At 41.3% G+C, this 14,843-nt stretch overlaps 1 non-coding gene across 1 annotated transcript; it reads left to right on the top strand.

Annotated features, from left to right (window-relative positions):
- The first annotated feature begins 2,759 nt into the window (after positions 1-2,759).
- On the top strand, positions 2,760-2,832 carry TRNAK-UUU (transfer RNA lysine (anticodon UUU)). The gene has a single exon. It is a non-coding gene; the product is annotated as a tRNA-Lys (tRNA).
- The last annotated feature ends 12,011 nt before the right edge of the window (positions 2,833-14,843 follow it).

Below are 14,843 nucleotides of genomic sequence, written 5' to 3'. Positions count from 1 at the left end.
AGTGTTGAGAGGGGGTGATGGGGGGATGGAAGCACCAACCAGGTTATTAGAGGGTTGGAATTTTCAGTTCTACCCCCTGACCTCTTGGGAGGGGAGAGGAGCTGAAGATTGAGCTCAACCAACAATGGCCAATGATTTAATCAAACATGCCTGTGTAATGAAGCCTCCATAAAAACCCAAAAAGGAGCCGGTTGGTGTGTTCGTGAACACGTGGAGATTTGGGGAGAGTGGTACACTCAGAGATCATGGAAGCCTTGTGCCTTTCCCCATACTTTGCCCTATATATCTCTTCATCTGGCTGTTGAATCATATCCATTAATATCCTTTGTAATACATCCATAATCTGGTGAGTAAATGGGTTTCCTGAGTTCTGCTCTAACAAATTAATTGAACCCAAGGAGGGAGTCTGGGAACCCCCTCTATAGTGGTCAGTCAGAAGTAACAACCTGGGCTTGTGATTGGTGCCTGAAGTGGAGGGCAGTCTTGTGGGACTGAGCCCTCAACCTGTGGAATCTGGTGCTATCTCCAGGTAGGTAATGCCAGAACTGAGTTGAATTGTGGGACACCAAGCTGGTGTCTGAGAATTGTTGGTGTGGGGAAACCCCCCATACAAACACACGTTGGAATTGGTGACCAGAACCTTTACCTCTGATTGACGTTTAGTAATATCTAAATGTTACTCCCCGAAGTATACATTTGTCACATTATGTCGGGGCAAGAGGGAGAATCTCCCTCTGCCCTTTCCCTTAAGGTTCTTCTGGCTGGCCAAATAATCAACAAGACAGGTTAGCAGGAGAAAATAATACCAAGTTTAATAACATGTATACATGGGAGAAGCTCAGAAATGAGCAACTCGTCCCTCTGTCTAAGCTGCTTGCTTAAGTATTGCAGCTAAAGGTGAGGAGCGTGTTGGGGGTGGGTAGTGGCCTGGGACTTCAGAGGGCAGAAGGACAATTCTTTTCAGGGTCATCTATTGATAATTTGGTCAGGGAGAGATAGAGTTTTTTGATAAAAGGGGCTTGGTGCCCCTCCCATTGCAACATCTATTTTACATTATCTTTATAGCCATCATGATAGAAGATCTGTTCCAGGAATGAGCCACCATGCCAGATTCTCTAGGCAGTTAGTGGGGGAGGTCAAATATCCTTATTGTCTTCAGCTCGAAATAATCCGCATACCAGAGTGGTGCTTCCTGGGGCAGCTTGCCCTGAGCACCATCACATTATTTTTAATTCCTGAAATTCTATGTGTAACATATAATACAATGACATTTACACATATATTATTTTGTTATAGTTGGTATCATGAGTAATGTATGACTTTTATGGATTATTTTCTTCATATTTGGTCAGGATTCCATTTCTCTTCATGTATAGAAAAACCAATAAATAATATCTTAAATGATAGAAGGATTATTCACTCAAAAATAAGTAGTCCTGGGTTAGGCAGTCCTGGGCTGGCACAGCTCTTCATGGAACGAGGCTCTTCCTATCTTCCTCTTCTGCCACCTTTGCTGTGGGATTTTGTCCTGTAGGGGATCAGAATTGGCCACCCCAAAGTGTGTCTCTGTGGCTTGATTACTTTTTAAGGACAAAAGACTCTGAAAGAAACTTTGACCTTCCTCCTAACTACCTATAAGAAGTTATGATAGAAGCCCATCCCCAAGACAGGCCATCACCATAGATAACTCTGGGTATGATAGAGTGGGAGGAGCCTTGCTAAGGTCACATTGTCTATAGATAGCCCAACAAACATTTGTTTCACAAACCTTTGCTTTTTCCATGTGAATTGCCTTCCTTTCCTTTGAAGTGCCAAACCACTACCTCCAACATCCTTCTTTCTCTTTAGCCGAAGATGGTATTTAAGGAGGTGGCTGCAGCCATTTTGGCGAGTTACTCAGTTTTCCTGGGTTTCTCCTATGTATACATGTTATTAAACTTGTTTGATTTTCTCCTGTTGTTCTGTCTCATGTCAAGTTAATTCTTAGACAAGCCAGAAGGATCTAGAGTGTAGAGGAACAGTTCTTCCTCCCCTACAGTCTCCATGGTCTCTCTCTATAGGTGTGCAAAAAAATGTCTCATGAACCAATAAACACTGAATGAAGCACAAGCACTATTTCGTCAACTGCCAACTCATTACTGACTTTGAATATGTTGAGGTTCAAGATAAAATGTAGAGAAAATTAGAGGAGGCCCTGGATTTTATTCCCCCTGCCCTAGAGAACCGAGACATCTCATTTGCAAAACTGTGAAGAAAATATTGAAGGAGACAACTGGACTTGATTCCCCTGCATTGTGTCAAAGTTACAAGCCTCATCTTCTTTATCCATCTCTTCATTCTCTCAAAGATTCCCCTCAATTATGTATTCCAGTTGTTGCTAAAAATGGTCATCTCCTCCCTGTTCACCTACAGGTTGGTGAGGGAGCCTGCACGTCTACTCTTTTCAAACATATCTGAGGGGTAAATACAGTCTCCAACAGTACTTCTGCCCAAACCAAAGAATTCCCCTCAGCAATAATTGACCCTAGGAATGATATTCATTTTCTCTGCAATTGTGCACATTAATCGGCTGCTTAAATGAATGTACAGTGTGGAGGTTAAATGATCTGCTTGGTGATTAAATGACCCAAGTGGTTGAGCCACACTTTTGGAAGACGGTGGTAGTTTCTGAAGCCAAGGATTGCTCCACCTCATTTTAAAGGTCTAAATTATTTATGGAGTTTAGTTATTCATGGGATGAATTTAGAGTTGCAGTCAGGGCCTGGATAGCTCAGTTGGTAGAGCATCAGACTTTTAATCTGAGGGTCCAGGGTTCAAGTCCCTGTTCAGGCATAAAGCTCAAGTTTTATTTCAGTCACCTATAGAAGAAGGACCCTGCACTTTGCCCAAATGAACTAATTGTCCTTACCGAGTTCCAAGTCTAATCTGGCTTCATTTAATTTTTCCTACTAAAGACAAACTGAACCACTCCTAGATTTCACAAGAAAATTTAGAATCATGGGCGATAGGGAAAAGAGTATTATAACAACAACAAAAATAACTTGATTGAATTACTATGAATTATGCCATTTTAAAATTCCCTCGCATGGTGTGAGGGTGACACCACACTCTTTATTCTAGAAGGTAGGCTGCAGTTTGGTTGGATCTCACCAGCATATAAACTCTCTGAGAGCGGTGGCATTTATCTCTTTGATCTCTGAGGTTCCCCAGGTCTTACACTAGAAGGTAGTACACAGAAGTTTTGCCCATTCTGCAAAACATAGCTGATAGACTAAAATCCAAACATGCTTTGAAATTGTTAGCCGTCCACTTTGTGCTTTCATTAAAAAGTTACTTTCCTTACCCCAGAATTTAGTTAATCTGTAAAAACTCTGGAAATGTGCTTCTGTGCATTTTTTCTGTGTACAGTACTATAGATTTTTGTAAGAGTTTAAACAGTTTGTGGACAAAAAGTCAAAGTTCTCACTTGGTAGATATTGTGTGTGCAAAGCAAGATTGTATTTATTTCATAATCATTTCCCTCATTTCCACTATGTCATGTGTCCCCAGGAGAAGAGGAGTGAAGAAATTCCTGCCTGAGAAACACGGTATCTGAAAAGTTGTGCGGGATTTTCCCTTCCTTAAACTGGACCTCAGATCCTCCAGTGGACAGGGCAGCAGGAATTCTCTGTATCTAGATGTGCCTGATGTAAAATGACAGCTAGCTCCTCAACAGAAACACTTATTAAAAGGTCAAAAGTCTGCTGTTCTCCAAATTGAATCTCTGGCCCGCTCTTGAGTCCTAATTCCGTCAGTGAAAGGTTGAGATCTCTGAGAAGAGCTAGAAAAATCCATGGCTTCAGGGACACTCAGGTCTCTGGAGTGGCTTAGTCACCTAGGGTTCAGGCTGGAACCGGAGCCTTTTACCACTGAGGGCATCATTTAATCTCCACACTATACATTCCTTAAACAGCTGATTAATGTGCACAATTGCAGAGGAAATGAAGATGAAAGTTGAGCTGGAAAAAAGCAGGATCCATTTGGGAACATTTTCACTGGAGTCAATCAGGGATTGCAGAAAGGGGGTAGTTGGCCAGAGCAGAGCCCTGGGAGATGACATACACTTACAGGAGATGAGACAAGAGCAGGACACGTAGGTTCTTTTATGAACTTGAGGGGAGGATGTGTCCAATTTAGTAACAACTGGAGTAAACAAGGAGAAACCTCAGGAGAATCAAAAGATAGGAAAAGAAGGATGAAGATTATAATTTACAAGAGAGGGGATTTAAGTCTGTTGCCCTCTTTGGAGTTTTTTCTGCACTTTCATAATTGATATTTCCCAGGTTCTTTAGGGTCAGAAAAAAAAAGGGAGGTGACACCCACTTCCGGGGGCTTCTTCAGTTGGAGAAGATCATCTCCCTCAGAACCCGCTTCTCTCCTGCTTCTCACTTTTCAACACACCTGCCCTACTGCTTGCTTTTCTTCCTCTTTCCTTTTCTCCACCTCTCCCCAGACCCCTCTCCTCCTTTCCCCTCTTCTCTTCTCTCTTCTCTGCTACCCCTTATTTGCCACCTAAGCCCTTTCTTTCCTATCTATAAAGTCCAAATGAAATCACTTGGTAATGTATCGCCTCCGATACCTGGAGATTCCACATTACTCTCGTCCTCCTCTAATATGTTTCACCACGTCGTATCTTGAGCTCCATTTTATTCAAAGACAGGAATGACCTGGCCATTGAAAAAGTAATATTCACAGCCGTGGTCATGTTCGGTCTTCAATCATCTCTGAGACATTTTTGAGTACCTTAGCAGAAGAGAGAAGGATGCAGTGAGGTAGAAAGCAGAGACAGACGACAAAGGACCCGATAATGTTTCCCATAATAATGTCATTTTTAAAAACGTTGAGAGTGATGAAAGGTTAGATTCTTTGGGATACAGAATAGGACAACAAATGGAGAGCAGTGTGTTTGGCTGTGGTTTATGTAAGCTGCTTCTGTTTCTCTCGCAGGAAAATCTTAGGGTTACAGAAACATGGAATAATTTTGGGGCCCATGCAAGTGTTTTGTTGCAAATATTAGGGCAAACCTACTTTGCACAAGTTGCCAGGAAAAACTGTCTTAGTCATTTATGGAAGTTCATTCAGGTCCTCACAGAAGTAGTTTCATTCTTCTTTCTTGATTTATTTTTCCTCTGTTTTCACCCGTCTCCTCTACCCCTTCTCTTTCATCCCAAGACTTTCCTGCATTTCTTTCTTCTCCGAATATTGTCTTCTAGCAACCTCTGGCAAAGAATGGGATGGATATGAGAGTGAGTGTTTGCCTGGCTGTGAGCATGTAAGGGCGAAAGCTACGCAAAGGAAGATGGAAACCAAGTTAATTTTAAATTTTCCTAAGTTTTCTGTAGCCTGGGAAAGTTATATCCAGATTTTTTTTCCTTTTCCCAGATTATATGTTCTCAGGATTTTTCTACTTAGGTAGGCAATTGCCTTCTCAAAGTGAATATTGTGGAAATCGTTTTACCAGTATGAAGAGATGGTAGAAAGGAGATCAAAAGCCACTCACCGTGTAATGAGACGTTTGTTTAAGAGCTTAGTCTGTTAATTGAGTTTGAAATATTGGTTTAAATCCTTCGTTGTCAGGAATTTTATTTACGTTGTGATAAATGTTATTTTTGGCACTGGTGTTTTCATAAAGGAGACTTCTTGCAGACTCTGATTCACCCTGGCCTTTTTGGGAACCACTACAATTCCCTCACCCCTTTACTCATTCCCACCCAGTGCTCCACTGAAATTGCTTTCTATCAGCTCTAGCGTTCTCTAAAGTCTAATATAACATTAAATGTTTACAATCTACTCTCAGCAAATGATAATAAACAATAATAATATTAGCTGTAGTTTCCTGCATTTTACTTTAGTCCCACATATTATTTCAACGACTCTCCTATATTTCTAGTTCACTCCCTCTAGCATGCTGCCATGCTGGAACTGATATCACGATTTAGAAGTGTTAAGGAGATGATCAGGCCTTGCCAATTTGAGTGTTTTCCCTCCTCAGCCCTGGATGAAGACAGGCCTACAGAAAAAGAATGTGTTGTTCTGTGACTGGCTTCCCAGTTTCCTAAAAAATTTTGCCCTCAAATTGTCTAACTGTGTTGGTTTTAATTAAATACGATGTTCTTTTTTTACTTAATCTAAATATAGCTTAATTAGACATGAACAATTCGATAACCAAATTTTAAAAAATAACAAAATGCAGTATGTGCCAATATTATTGTGATAAAGAGTCTGACTCCACTTTTGATGTTTGACTGCTAACAGCTTTCAATCTCACCATTTCCTCTTCTTTTGCCCTACATCTGGGCAAACTGGTAAGAAAGGGCTTGTGCTCCCTTCCTCCCTTGGCCATGGCAGAAAGTTCAAACCATGAAAGCCCTAGTCTGCATATGAGAATCCTCACCCCGGCCTCACTTGTTAACCACAAAAAAATCCAGCACCACTCTCTCCTCCCTTCACTCAAACCAAGTAGACTCTCTGGGTGCCTGCTCTGCTCTCCCTAGAAAGCCTCCACATGTGAGTAATACATTTTTCATACCTTCTTGGTGGTGGATGGCAACATTCAACTATTAATGAGAGAAGGGAGTCTATCCTATCTCTACTGGGTGTGCACAATTGGTACCTTGAACAGGATGTCTGGGTCATGACACCACCACTAAGGGTCTTTCTTCTCTTGCTTTGGATTGCTAACTGGCTCTGCTGCCTGCTGGTGAGCATGTGCTTTGAGCCGCTGCCTGCTGGCTAGCACATTTTTGAGATGTGTTGCTGCCTGCTGGCAAGCCTGTGCTTTGAGCTGTGCTGCTTCTGCTGCATTTACTGAGTCCTGACAGTTATAGATTTAATAGACCTAAGTTGGAAGCTTTAATAATCGCTGTTTAGGGACAGGAGTATGATATTGAGGACCTCCTTAAAGTAGCCCTTGTCCTATCATGTGTCTTGGCCTGGCCCTATCTGTGTGTTTCAGATTGAATCTTGGGTCTTGATTCCAGCAGAAGTTGTGAGTGACGTTAGGTTCAGGGGAACAGCTCTTACCCTGCAACCACTGGTTGCGTGTCTCAACTAGGCATTGGCCCATTCTATAGAGCACTTGGGGAAAGACTGATACGTTGTGCAGTATACAGACCCATTCGGTGGTTGCCTATGTGAGTAAGAGCAGTTACCACGTGGTATGCTGAGGTCAATACTCCTAAAGGCAGATGGCTCACTAGGGCCCTATACTGTTGCTGCTGCTGCTGCTGCTATTGCCCATGCCTCTGACATCAAAAAACATCCTGATCCTGAAGATTATAGGCACTCATGGCACCCTCGTGGCACAGACCATGAAAAGTGGCCCTGAATGCTTCAGCCTCTGCACCTTTGAAAAGCCAGAGGACACCATCACCTTATTAGATAACTGTGAAATAGATCCACAAAGACTCTGAGTTTGATTGAGTGTTGTGTCTTATCAACATGCCAAGGGGTTAATTCAAACTCAACTTAAGCCCAGTTTCCCTAAACCTAGTAAAGCAACAATTGCTATGGAGAACACCCCAAACCCTGAGGATACTGATTTGGGACTCTCTGGAGGAATAAACATAAAAACGAGCGGAATAGAGAAGACTTCTCCTCTCTGCCCCAAGTAAATCCAGTAACAAAATACACACACACACACACCCTGGATACAGGGGGAGGAAATAAAATACTGAAAGAGAGGTCTCCAATTTAACCCCATTCAAAATTCAAAATTTACTAAAAAATTATACAATAAAAGATTTAAAAGGTGCCATTTGCCTTTTGTGTGTATACAACATAGGTTCTAAATAAGCTTTAACATCTGCTGAAATGCACCAATCAGCAAACCTTCATGGCCTTAATTGAGACTAAGGCTCAAGTTACATCAAACAAAGTACCCAATATCTGGCGATATCACTAAATTTAAACTAGGTATCCTATACTCTTAGAGGAGTTACCAACCATAAAATAAAAATAAAATAAAATAAAATAATAAAATTCTGACCTTAACGGTCAGAACTATTGCCTTGCTTAAATTCGCTATGGTCACAGCTCCCATTGCCCTAAAATATCCCATAGTAGGCATGGATACTCTGTCCTAATGAGTAATAATTAAGATAAAATTAAGTTTTTGACATAATCAGCTTGACAAAACGGGAATCTATGAAGCTCCTCTGCACCCCTGCCAATTACAGTAGTTAATATGGCATAATATAAATTAAGACAGAGCCTTCAAGTAATGAACCCACTATATAAGATCTAGTTAGACAAGGGGTGATTATTTCCACAGTTTCTCATTTACTAGCCCAATTTAGCTTGTTCTTAAACTCGGTAAGAAAGAATGGCACCTAAGGGTAGATTACTGCTCTTTCATTCCATGGTGTCACTCATTAAGGCGCCAATACGAAATATTGTTGAAATTACTGACTCCATCCAATCAGTAACTTGTGTATACTTTGCAGTGACAGATTTGCCTAATATATTCTATTCATTGGCTATTTCAACAACTTCAAAGCATCTGAGTTTGCCTTCATCATCGAAGGGACACAATACGCATTTAGGTGGCTACTCTTGGGTTATCTCATCAGTCTTGCTATAGTACACAATCTTTCCTGGCAAGACCTTAACTGCATTCAACTTTCTCTAGGAGTAGATATAATATTACATTGATGACATCCTCCCTTGAGATGTATTTGACACGTTCATTGACGACACACATTCAAGAAGCTCACAAAAAGGGATAGGCCATTGCCCCCCACATGGAAAAAAATCATATAATTATTTTCATAGATGCTGAGCTTTGATAAAATTATTTCCATTTCCTAGTGAACACTCCTGAGCATGGATGGATGGTCTTTTTTTTTTTTTTTTGTGAGGAAGATCAGCCCTGAGCCAGCATCCATGCTAATCCTCCTCTTTTTGCTGAGGAAGACCGGCTCTGAGCTAACATCCATTGCCAATCCTCCTCCTTTTTTTTCCCCCAAAGCCCCCCAGTAGATAGTTGTACATCATAGTTGCACATCCTTCTAGTTGCTGTATGTGGGACGCAGCCTCAGCATGGCCAGAGAAGCGGTGCGATGGTGCTCGCCTGGGATCCGAACCCTGGCCGCCAGTAGCGGAGCACGCACACTTAACCGCTAAGCCGTGGGGCTGGCCCTGGATGCTCTTTTAACATGATGAAATATATACACCTCAATCTGCAAGCCAACATCTTCTTTCTTACTTATCCTTCAACATGGCATTCCCGTATCTCCAAACATTTATACTCAAGATACGCTTCCAACAATATGAAACCACATATACACATTCATTGCAGGACTATTTGAAACTGCAAAATATTGGAAACTGCTTAAATATTGAAGTATAGGAGGTTAGTTGAATAAACTATCATTTCTACACATAATAGTGTAATATGCAGCTATATAAAAGAATGAGGGGGACTGGACCAGTGGCGTAGTGGTTCAGTTTGTGCGTTCCACTTCAGAAGCCTGAGGTTTGCTGGTTTGAATCCTGGGCATGGACAGATGCCCTGCTCGTCAAGCCATGCTGTGACGGTGACTCATATACAAAAATGGAGGAAGGTGAGTACAGATGTGAGCTCAGGGCCAATCTTCCTCACACACACACAAAAAAAGACGAAGAAGAATGAGGAAAATCTCTATTATTCCTTTAATATCTCCTGGAGTTGTTTCTGTGAGCTATTATTAAGTGAAAGCAAAATATTAAAAAGTGTATATAATATGCTACTTTTCTGTAGAAAAAAAGGAAAATAAGATAATCTGTGTATATCTGCTTACGATTACAAAACACAGCCTCCTCACACACACACATGTGAACAATAAACCAGAATAAAAAAGTTGATCAGTGGGCCAGCCTGGTGGCATAGAGGTTGAGCTTACAGGCTCCGCTTCCATGGCCCAGCTTTCACAGGCCGAATCCCTGGTGCGGACCTACACACCACTCAACAAACCGTGCTGTAACAGCATCACACATACAAAATAGAGGAAGACTGGCACAGATGTTAGCTCAAGGACAATCTTCCTCACCAAAAAAAAAAAAAAAAAAAAAAGTTGATTATCTTCTAGGTAGGAGAAGGGTGAAGGGATATGAAAGTGAGTGACATTTTCTAAGTATACCTTCTGTGTAGTTTTAACTTTTGAAAGCAGGTTAATATACTACACGTTCAAAAACAAAAGTAAATTGGTAAAAATGGGAAGGGAAAAATTCCTAAAACTAGTACGCAAACTGAAAAAAATGAGCTTAATTGTGTTTCAAGTTAATACTGTAACCACACAAGAGGAAGGAAGACAGGAAGGAAGGAAGGAAGAAAGAGGGGATAGAGGGAGAGAAGTAAGAAGGAAGAACTCAAGTAACACATGAACACAGTATTTATTATATAGCCTCATTCTGGCACAGAATAGAGTGTATGTGTACAGGTGTGTGTACGCACTTATGTGAGTGTGTGTGTTGAATTGTAAACAAATTCTAAACTTTTTAAGTAATTTGTTTACTGTAGTAGTAGGGGTGAAACAATTCTGAAATTATAGAATGGAGCCAATGAAAAATATGATACTTTGGGAAGTCCTGGTTATTGCTGTGAAAGAAGGGATATACAATATGGAATGGGAGAAGACAAGAAAGAAACCTGTGGGCATGAATTTGAATTGGAGCTATTGATGTAAACTTTTGATTTCTAAAACATGTATACGTGTATGTATATGCATATCCGGTGGTGTGCTAGAACCAGCTTGTTAAATTTTCAGGAATTTTCCAAGCCAGTTGTTAAACCATTGTTAACCTGAAATTTGCCATGATAAGAGTATATATTTACACCACAGAAACCAGCTCAGCAAACACTATAAATCAGCATTCCCCACCCAACACCACTACTGCAAGAATGGTGGTTAAACATTTACTACCATGTATGTGTGTGTATGTATGTGCATTTGTATATATATATATGTATTGCTAAAAAACAAGACAACAGGGGCTGGCCCGGTGACGCAGCAGTTAAGTGCGTGTGCTCCACTTCGGCAGCCTGGGGTTCGCAGGTTCAGATCCTGGGTGCACACTGACGCACCGCTTGTCAAGCCATGCTGTGGCGGCGTCCCATATAAAGTAGAGGAAGATGGGCACAGATGTTAGCCCAGGGCCAATCTTCCTCAGTAAAAAAGAGGAGGATTGGCAACAGATGTTAACTCAGGGCTGATATTCCTCTCACACACACGCACAAAAAAAGACAACAGGCCCAAAATGGAGTTGCTTATGCTAAGCCCAAGTCATCAAACCAAAACTTAACTTAAGTACAGTTTCAGGTCTCCTAGAAATGGAATCTTAAACCAGTCAATCAGGAATCGCTTGAACAGCACTAGTTAGGTAATCTGTCTGAAAGACCTCTGCCGTCCCCTAAAGGAAAGTAACCTTGCAACAACCAACCTGCATTTGTTTTTTTCTTGCCTAGTGTAACTTTCTTGTTCCTGCTCCCTTCCGCCTATAAAAATCATTCATTGTGTATAGCTCCTCGGAGCCCCTTTCTATCTGGTAGATTGATGCTGCCTGATTCGAATCAATTTTTGCTCAAATAAACTCAAAATTTTTAATATACTTCAGTTTATCTTTTTAACTGTACATATATTTGTATGTATGTGTATGTAGATGAATATATGTGTACATATATTTCCTAGGTCTGTCTGCTTAAAGGGCCAAGAATCAAAGACACCCCATAGCAATAGTACACTGGATCTTGGGCTCTAACACCATTCTGCATTAAAAGGAACCAGGATTCTTGGGCTGGGGAAGGGTAGGTAAAAGATAAGCTTTGAACATCTTGTTATAACAGAAAATAAATGTCAAAAGAAATGGTGATGACATCTAAAATGTAATAAAAAATTTGAATATGTTAGTAACATAATCAGAGTAATTAATGACAGAGAAATGGTCAGTGGCTCCCAAACTTTGGGGCATATTGAGATAACCTGGTAAATTAGGTTCTTAGATCCAATTCCAATATGGGGAGACAGGGTACCCCACACTCCAACAAGCAATTCTTGGACATCATCAGGGTATCGGAGAATTGAATTCAATTCAACACTATCTAGCAGACATAGTGTCCCACTCTACAGGTAGAAGGCTCAGTCCTACAAGACTGTCCCCTCTCCCCCTATTCAGATGACAATCACAAGCCCAGGCTGTTACTGTGCTTCTGATCCACCTGCTACAAATTGGAGATTACCTTGATCCCCTCCTTGGACTTCAGATGGCAGTCAAAAGTCCAGATTGTTACCTGTACTTCTGACTTATGGGCTACAAATGAGAGGCTCCCACAACTTCCCCGGGTTTGACTAGTTTAATAGAGCAGGTCACGGAACTCAGAGAAACATTTTACTTACTAGATTACAGGTTTATTATAAAGGGATATAACTCGGAAACAGCTGAGTTATGCATAGGGCAAGGTATGGGGAAAGGGCAAGGAGCTTCCACACCCTCTCGCAGAACCTCCATGTGTTCACCAACTTGGAAGCTCTCCAAACCCAAGCCTTTTGGGTTTTTATGGAGGCTTCATTACTTAGGCAGGATTGATTAAATCATTGGCCATTGGCAATTGATTCAACCTCCAGCCCCTCACCTCTCCCTGAAGGCTGTGGGGGAGAGGTGAAACCAAAATTTCCAACCCTCTAATCACACAGTTAGTTGTCTTGGCAACCAGCTCCCATCCTTACATGGGGTCCAAAAGTCACATCATTAACGTAAGAAAAGACACCTTTATTGCTCTCCTCATTTAGGAAATTCCAAGAGTTTTAGGAGCTCTGTGCCAGACACAGCAGGAAGACCAACTATATATTTCATATTATTATAAATCACAACATCATACCTGGGAATCTTTAAAACCTTCTGAAGCCTCACTCCCACTCCCAGACATTCTAATTTAATTGCTATAGGGTGCCAATCCTCCATCAGGGATTTTTAAAGCTCCCAGTTTACCCTAAAGTACAGTAAATTTGGGAACCATCAAGAGATTTCCAAGGGTGGATCTGTAACAATGGGCCCTCCAGGACGGGTTCAACTGACCCCATCTCTTATCAACAGAGTGATTAAGAATTGCCTTTCAGAAAATCTACAAAGTCACATAGCCAGGGCATGTGTAAAAGAAGAAATCATGACCTGAAATGACCTCGGAACCAAAGATCCTCCTTTCCACAGAACCAAGACACAACTGGAACTTGACAGTTGGACTCTTACCAGAAGTGATGGGACCCTCATTCAGGAATATCTGGTGTTAAAATTCCTTCCCCATCTCATCAAAAATGTTTGGGACTCTGTCATAAATGTTTAAAACCTTCCATAAATACTTGAAGCCCACCAATCAAAATCTGTCCCACCAGCGTTTCTGTGTGCCAGCCTGTTCTCCCTAACCTCTTAAATTTCACCCCAAATCCTGAATCAGGGAGATAGATCCGAGGGCACACACCCCATGTCTCCCTGCAGATCGATCTCGCAGAATAAAGCTGATTTCTTTTCCCAAAGGCTGATGCCATAGTTAATTGGCTTGTTTATGTGCATTGGGCAGAGAACCCCAATTTTGTGCAGTAACAGAACCTGGTCCAGCAACATCTCCATCCCCAGGGGCCCTGCTGGAAATTAAGAATATCCAAACATATTCCTGATCTACTAGAGGAAAATCTGCATTTGACAAAATACCCAGACCATTCTGACACACTTTAGAGTGTGAGATGTGCTGGCTTACAGCAGTGTTACTCAAAGAGTAGTCAGCTGACCAGCGGTTTCAGCAGCACCCAGCAACCAGCTAAAAGTGCAAATTCTCAGGCCACACTCCAGGCTTACTGAATCAAGATCTCTGGAGGTGAAGCCTAGGAACATGTGTTTTACCAATTGCTCCAGGTGATTCTTATGCATGTTACACCTACCAAACAAGAATCTTCTTTTTAACCAGATTCCCAGTGTTTTGTAAACCCATTAAAGTGAGAAAAGCTCTGGCCTAGACGACTTAAGAATAAAAAGGCTATTGCTCCAAGATGCCTCAAGGAGAACTTAATTTAGACATGTAGACTAACTCTATGTAATGCAGTTTGTTTCAAAAGTTTTTTCAAAGTCTTTCAAAATTTAAAAAAAAAATTATTTCAAAAGTTTGTTTCAAAGTATAGCTATTTCCCGAACAAAATTGTAACATCCTTGAGATAAGTGGTAATCACTTGCAGAAGAGTTTTTATTCCATTGGGCTCCAGTATATGAGTCAATTACACGCTGTTGTGCAAAGTAGCTGGCCATCCCGCACTACCTTTTTTTGTGGTGTAAGTGGCACCAGTCCCTGTTGATGACATCTTAAAACAACTTATTTCAGTTGCACAAATAAATAATTTCACTGCTCCCTATCTTCCAAAAGGCAGCTATGAAGTGAAAATGGTACCAAACCAAATTGAGTTCACCTCCTGGTGAGTTCAAATCAGGCTTTCCACTAGAAGTAGTTGTCACACAAAGTAAAGTGTATTTGCAGCCAAGAGGAGAACACGCGGAACCATTTCCAAAGTTGTGGTCCTCCTCAAACAAAGGGAAGCAGATCCTTTTATTTCGGGTGGAGAATGAATCTTTGAAAGGGAAGTTTGTCATCACATGTAGAGGTGGGTATTAGTTTACACAGATGCAGTCTGAAAACATGCTCTCACATACATCGCATGTTATGTTAATAAAGACTAGCTCCTCCCAGGGTGGAGATTTTAGCATAAAGATGAAGTAAAGGGCATCTTTTGGTCATCTCCAGGCCATCTGCGCAAGCGTTGCCCTTGCAGCAGGGATCAGTCTGCTTC

This window comes from Diceros bicornis, chromosome 14 (genome assembly GCF_020826845.1).
Source record: "Diceros bicornis minor isolate mBicDic1 chromosome 14, mDicBic1.mat.cur, whole genome shotgun sequence".
In the NCBI taxonomy this organism is placed as follows: Eukaryota; Metazoa; Chordata; class Mammalia; order Perissodactyla; family Rhinocerotidae; genus Diceros; species Diceros bicornis.
The sequence above is the reverse complement of the archived record's forward strand: the minus strand, read 5'-3'. Positions and strand labels throughout refer to the sequence as shown.